At 47.4% G+C, this 5513-nt stretch overlaps 1 long non-coding RNA gene across 1 annotated transcript; it reads left to right on the top strand.

Annotated features, from left to right (window-relative positions):
• Window positions 1-1386: 1386 nt before the first annotated feature.
• On the top strand, window positions 1387-3782 carry LOC127464457 (uncharacterized). The gene is made up of 4 exons (XR_007901368.1): window positions 1387-1433; window positions 2012-2207; window positions 3168-3354; window positions 3743-3782. It is a non-coding gene; the product is annotated as an uncharacterized LOC127464457 (long non-coding RNA).
• Window positions 3783-5513: the final 1731 nt, after the last annotated feature.

Here is a 5513-nt window from a genome sequence, read left to right as displayed (position 1 = left end):
TGTTGAAAATGGAACAGCTTACGGGGTCTTAACGCAGAAATGGGCTGAGCACAAAAAACCTGTGGGGTACTATTCTAAAATTCTAGATCCAGTTAGTAGAGGTTGGCCCACCTGTTTACAAGCGATAGTAGCTACTGCACTATTAGTGGAAGAGGCAACTAAAGTAACCTTTGGAGGAGAACTGAAGGTGTATACTCCACATGATATCCGAGGAGTATTGAAACAGAGGGCAGAAAAATGGTTAACTGATAGCTGGTTATTAAAGTATGAAAGTATTCTGCTTAATACTTCCAAATTAGAACTAACACACTTGCAAAACCCAGCTCAGTTTCTGTATGGTGAACCCCAAGGGAGTGTAGTACATGATTGCACACAGGTCATAAGCCTCCAAACTAAAATTAGAGAATATCTTGAAGAAGAAGAGTTAGATACAGGTGAAAACCTTTATATCGATGGTTCATCTAGAGTTGTAGATGGGAAGAGAAGATCTGGTTATGCCATAGTGGATGAAATTACCTTTCAAGTTAGGGAATCTGGATCCTTGAGTAATACATGGTCAGCCCAAGTGTGTGAGTTATATGCTCTATTAAGATCTCTGCAGTTGTTGAATGGAAAAACAGGGACCGTGTTTACAGATTAAGGAAAAAGGGACTTGTAACTCAAAGACCACCTCTAGATATATCCATTCACAAATTCCGGCCAGGTGACAAGGTGTTAATTAAAACATGGAAAGAGACCTCTTTAACTCCACGATGGGAGGGGCCTTTTGTTGTTCTTCTCCCCACAGATACTGCCGTGCCAACAGCTGAGCGAGGGTGGACCCAGGCGTCAAGGGGGAAAGGACCAGTAAAGGACTGAGTGGAAAGTAACATCAAGCCCCGGAGATTTGCATATGAGGATTAAAAGAGTACAGCCAACAGATGAACCCTGATGGAGATGTTGTAAGATCTAGCTTGTATACTTTCTTTCAGATACCCCAAGGACAAACTTTAAAGAAAGTAAACTTTCTTTCCTGGACTCTGGAGAGACTACCTGAACAGACCGGAGGCTCAGAACTGTATCAGATAGTTGGAACTCAAACTTTCTGTGGTGGCACCTTTTGTCTGGCAGGAATCGACAGTTGGATTCAATTTTTCAGGAAGTGGGACCGACCATTGCAGACCAGAGCTAAAAAAAGGGAACAGCAGCTCTTTCCACCAGGAAAAAAAGTTTGGATCCTTTGCCTTCAGGTGCAGTTGTTGGGGCAGCCTGGGCACTTCTTGGGCAGGAAAAGACCTTTCTGTGGTGGCACCATTTCTGTGGTAGGAATCTTTAGCTGGATTCAGCTTTTCAGGAGGTGGGACCGGCCATTGCAGAGCAGGGCTGAAAAAAGGGAACAGCAGCCCTTTCCACCAAGAAAAAAAGTCTGGAAGCTTTGGCTTCAGGTGCAGTTTGTGGGGCAGACTGGGCACTTCTTGGGCAGGAAGACCTTTCTGTGGTGGCACCATTTCTCTGGCAGGAATCTTCATTTACATTGAATTTTCCAGGAGGTGGGAACGGCCATTGCAGCGCAGGGTTAAAAAAAGGGAACAGCAGCTCTTTCCATCAGGAAAAAAAGTCTGGAAGCTTTGGCTTTGAGATACAGTTTGTGGGGCAGCCTGGGAACTTCTTGGGCAGCAAAGAGCTTTCTGTGGTGGTACCTTTTCTCTGTCAGGAATCTTCATTTGGATTGAATTTTTTAAAAGGTGGGACCGGGCATTGCAGCACAGGGCTGAAAAAAGGGAACAGCAGCTCTTTCCACTGGGATAAAAAGTCTGAAACCTTCTGCTTTGAGGTGCAGTTGTTCGGGCAGCCTGGGCACTTTTTGGGCATCAAAGAGCTTTCTGCGGTGGCACATTTGTCTGGCAGGAATGTTCATTTCTATCTAATTTTCCAAGAGGTGGGACCAGGTATTGCAGAGCAGGCCTGAAAAAAGGGAACAGCAGCTCTTTCTATCAGGAAAAAAGCATGGAAGCTTTGGCTTCAGGTGTAGTTGGTGGGGCAGCCTGGGCACTTCTTGGGCAGCAAGAGTTTTCTGTGGTGGCACCTTTTGTCTGGCAGGAATCTTCATTTACATTGAATTTTCCAGGAGGTGGGACCGGTCATTGCAGCGCAGGCCTGAAAAAAAGGAACAGCAGCTCTTTCCACCAGGAAAAAAAGTCTGGAAGCTTTGACTTCAGGTGCAGCTTGTGGGGCAGCCTGGGTACTTCCTGGGAAGGAAGGGTTTTCTGCGGTGGCACCTTTTGTCTGGCAGGAATCTTCATTTGGAGTAAATTTTTCAGGAGGTGGGACAAGACATTGCAGCGCAGGCCTGAAAAAAGGGAACAACAGCTCTTTCCACCAGGAAAAAAGGCAGGAAGCTTTGGTTTCTGGTGAAATTTTTGGGCACCTTGGTACTTCTTGGGCATCAAGACCTTTCTGTGGTGGCACCTTTTGTCTGGCAGGAATCTTCAGTTGGATTCAATTTTTTAAAAAGTGGGACAAGTCATTTCAGTGCAGGGCAGAAAAAGGGGAACAGCAACTCTTTCCACCAGGAAAAGAAGCCTGGAAGCTTTGGCTTCAGGTGCAGTTGTTAGGCAGCCTGGGCACTTCTTGGGCAGGAAGAGTTTTCTGTGGTGGCACCTTTTGTCTGGAACGAATGTTCATTTACATTATGTTTTCCAGGAGGTGGGACCGGTCATTGCAGCGCAGACCTGAAAAAAGGGAACAGCAGCTGTTTCCTCCAGGAAAAAAGTCTGGAAGCTTTGGCTTCAGGTGCAGTTGTTGTGCAGCCTGGGCACTTCTTGGGCAGGAAAACCTTTCTCTGGTGGCAGCTTTTGTCTGGCAGTAATCTTCATTTGGATTCAATTTTTCAGGAGGTGGGACCAGCCATTACAGCGCTGAGCTGAAGAAAGGGAACAGCAGCTCTTTCTACCAGGAAAAAAAGTCTGGAAGCTTTGGCTTCGAGGTACAGTTTGTGGGGCAACCTGGGAACTTCTTGGGCAGCAAAGAGCTTTCTGTGGTGGTACCTTTTGTCTGGCAGGAATCTTCATTTGGATTCAATTTTTCAGGAGGTGGGACCAGCCATTGCAGCACAGGGCTGAAAAAAGGGAACAGCAGCTCTTTCCACCAGGAAAAAAAAGTCTGGAAGCTTTGGTTTTCAGGTGTAGTTGGTGGGGCAGCCTGGGCACTTCTTGGGCAGCAAGAGATTCCTGTGGTGGCACCTTTTATCTAGGAGGAATCTTCATTTGGATTCAATTTTCCAGGCGGCGGGACCGGCCATTGCAGCGCAGGCCTGAAAAAAGGGAACAGCAGCTCTTTCCACCAGGAAAAAAAGTCTGGATCCTTTGGCTTCAGGTGCAGTTTTTGGGCAGCCTGGGCACTTCTTGGGCAGGAAGAGTTTTCTGTGGCGGCACCTTTCGTCTGGCAATAATCTTCATTCGGAGTTAAGTTTTCAGGAAATGGGAGAAGCCATTGAAGCGCAGGCCTGAAAAAAAAAAAACAGCAGCTCTTTTCTACTGGGAAAAAAAATCTGAAAGCTTTGGCTTCAGGTGCAGTTTGTTGGGGCAACCAGGGCACCTCTTGGGCAGGAAGACCTTTCTGTGGTGGCACCTTTTGTCTGGCAGGATTCTTCATTTGAATTAAATTTTTTAGGAGGTAGGACTGGTCATTGCAGCGCAGAGCAGAAAAAAGGGAACAGCAGTTCTTTCCACCAGGAAAAAAAGTCTGGATCCTTTGACTTCAGGTGCAGTGTGTGAGGCAGCCTGGGCACCTCTTGGGCAGGAAGAGTTTTCTGTGGTGGCACCTTGTGTCTGGAAGGAATCTTCAGTTGGATTCAGTTTTTTAAAAGGTGGGACAAGCCCATTTAGCGCAGGCCTGAAAAAAGGGAAGAGCAGCTCTTTCCACCAGGAAAAAAAGTCTGGAAGCTTTGGCTTTGAGGTGCAGTTGTTGGGCAGGCTGGGGAGTTCTTGGGCATCAAATAGCTTTCTGTGGTGGCACCTTTTGTCTGGCAGGAATCTTCAGTTGGATTCAATTTTTCAAAAGGTGGGACCGGCCATTGCAGAGCAGGGCTGAAAAAAGGGAAGAGCAGCTCTTTCCACCAGGAAAAAAAGTCTAGAACCTTTGGCTTTCAGGTGCAGTTTATGAGGCAGCCTGGGGAGTTCTTGGGCATCAAAGAGCTTTCTGTGGTGGCACCTTTTGTCTGGCACGAATGTTCATTTACATTATGTTTTCCAGGAGGTGGGACCGGCCATTGCAGCGCTGGGCTGAAAAAAGGGAACAGCAGCTCTTTCCTCCAGGAAAAAAAGTCTGGATCCTTTGGCTTCAGGTACAGTTGTTGGGCAGCCTGGGCACTTCTTGGGCAGGAAGGACTTTCTGTGGTGGCACCTTTTGTCTGGCAGGAATCTTCAGTTGGATTCAGTTTTTTAAAAGGTGGCACAAGCCCTTTCAGCGCAGGCCTGAAAAAAGGGAAGAGCAGCTCTTTCCACCAGGAAAAAAAGTCTGGAAGCTTTGGCTTCAGGTGCAGTTGTTGGGCAGCCTGGGCTCTTCTTGGGCAGGAAGACCTTTCTGTGGTGGCACCTATTGTCTGGCAGGAATCTTCATTTGGATTCAATTTTCCAGGAGGAAGGACCGGCCATTGCAGCAGGGCAGAAAAAAGGGAACAGCAGCTCTTTCCACCAGGAAAAAAAGTCTAGAACCTTTGGCTTTGAGGTGCAGTTGTTTGGGTAGCCTGAAGACTTCTTGGGCATCAAAGAGCTTTCTGTGGTGGCACCTTTTGTCAGGCACGAATGTTCATTTACATTATGTTTTCCAGGAGGTGGGACCGGCCATTGCAGCGCAGACCTGAAAAAAGGGAACAGCAGCTCTTTCCTCCAGGAAAAAAGTCTGGAAGCTTTGGCTTTGAGGTGCAGTTGTTGGGCAGCCTGGGCACATCTTGGGCAGCAAGAGTTTTCAGTGGTGGCACCTTGTGTCTTGCAGGAATCTTCAGCTGGAGTAAATTTTCCAGGAGGTGGGACCGGTCATTGCAGCGCTGGGCTGAAAAAAGGGAACAGCAGCTCTTTCTACCAGGAAAAAAAATCTGAAAGCTTTGGCTTCGAGGTGCAGTTGTTGGGCAGGCTGGGGAGTTCTTGGGCATCAAATAGCTTTCTGTGGTGGCACCTTTTGTCTGGTAGGAATCATCAGTTGGATTCAATTTTTCAAAAGGTGGGACCGGCCATTGCAGAGCAGGGCTGAAAAAAGGGAACAGCAGCTCTTTCTACCAGGAAAAAAAATCTGAAAGCTTTGGCTTTCAGGTGCAGTTTATGGGGCAGCCTGGGGAGTTCTTGGGCATCAAATACCTTTCTGTGGTGGCACCTTTTGTCTGGCAGGAATCTTCATTTGGATTCAATTTTTCAGGAGTTGGGACCAGCCATTGCAGCGCTGGGCTGAAAAAAGGGAACAGCAGCTCTTTCCTCCAGGAAAAAAAGTCTGGATCCTTTGGCTTCAGGTGCAGTTGTTGGGCAGCCTGGACACTTCTT

This window comes from Manacus candei, unplaced genomic scaffold (genome assembly GCF_025592945.1).
Source record: "Manacus candei isolate 608988 ecotype Guabito, Panama unplaced genomic scaffold, ASM2559294v1 h1tg000225l, whole genome shotgun sequence".
NCBI lineage: Eukaryota > Metazoa > Chordata > Aves > Passeriformes > Pipridae > Manacus > Manacus candei.
This window is presented reverse-complemented; position numbering and strand designations above follow the sequence as displayed.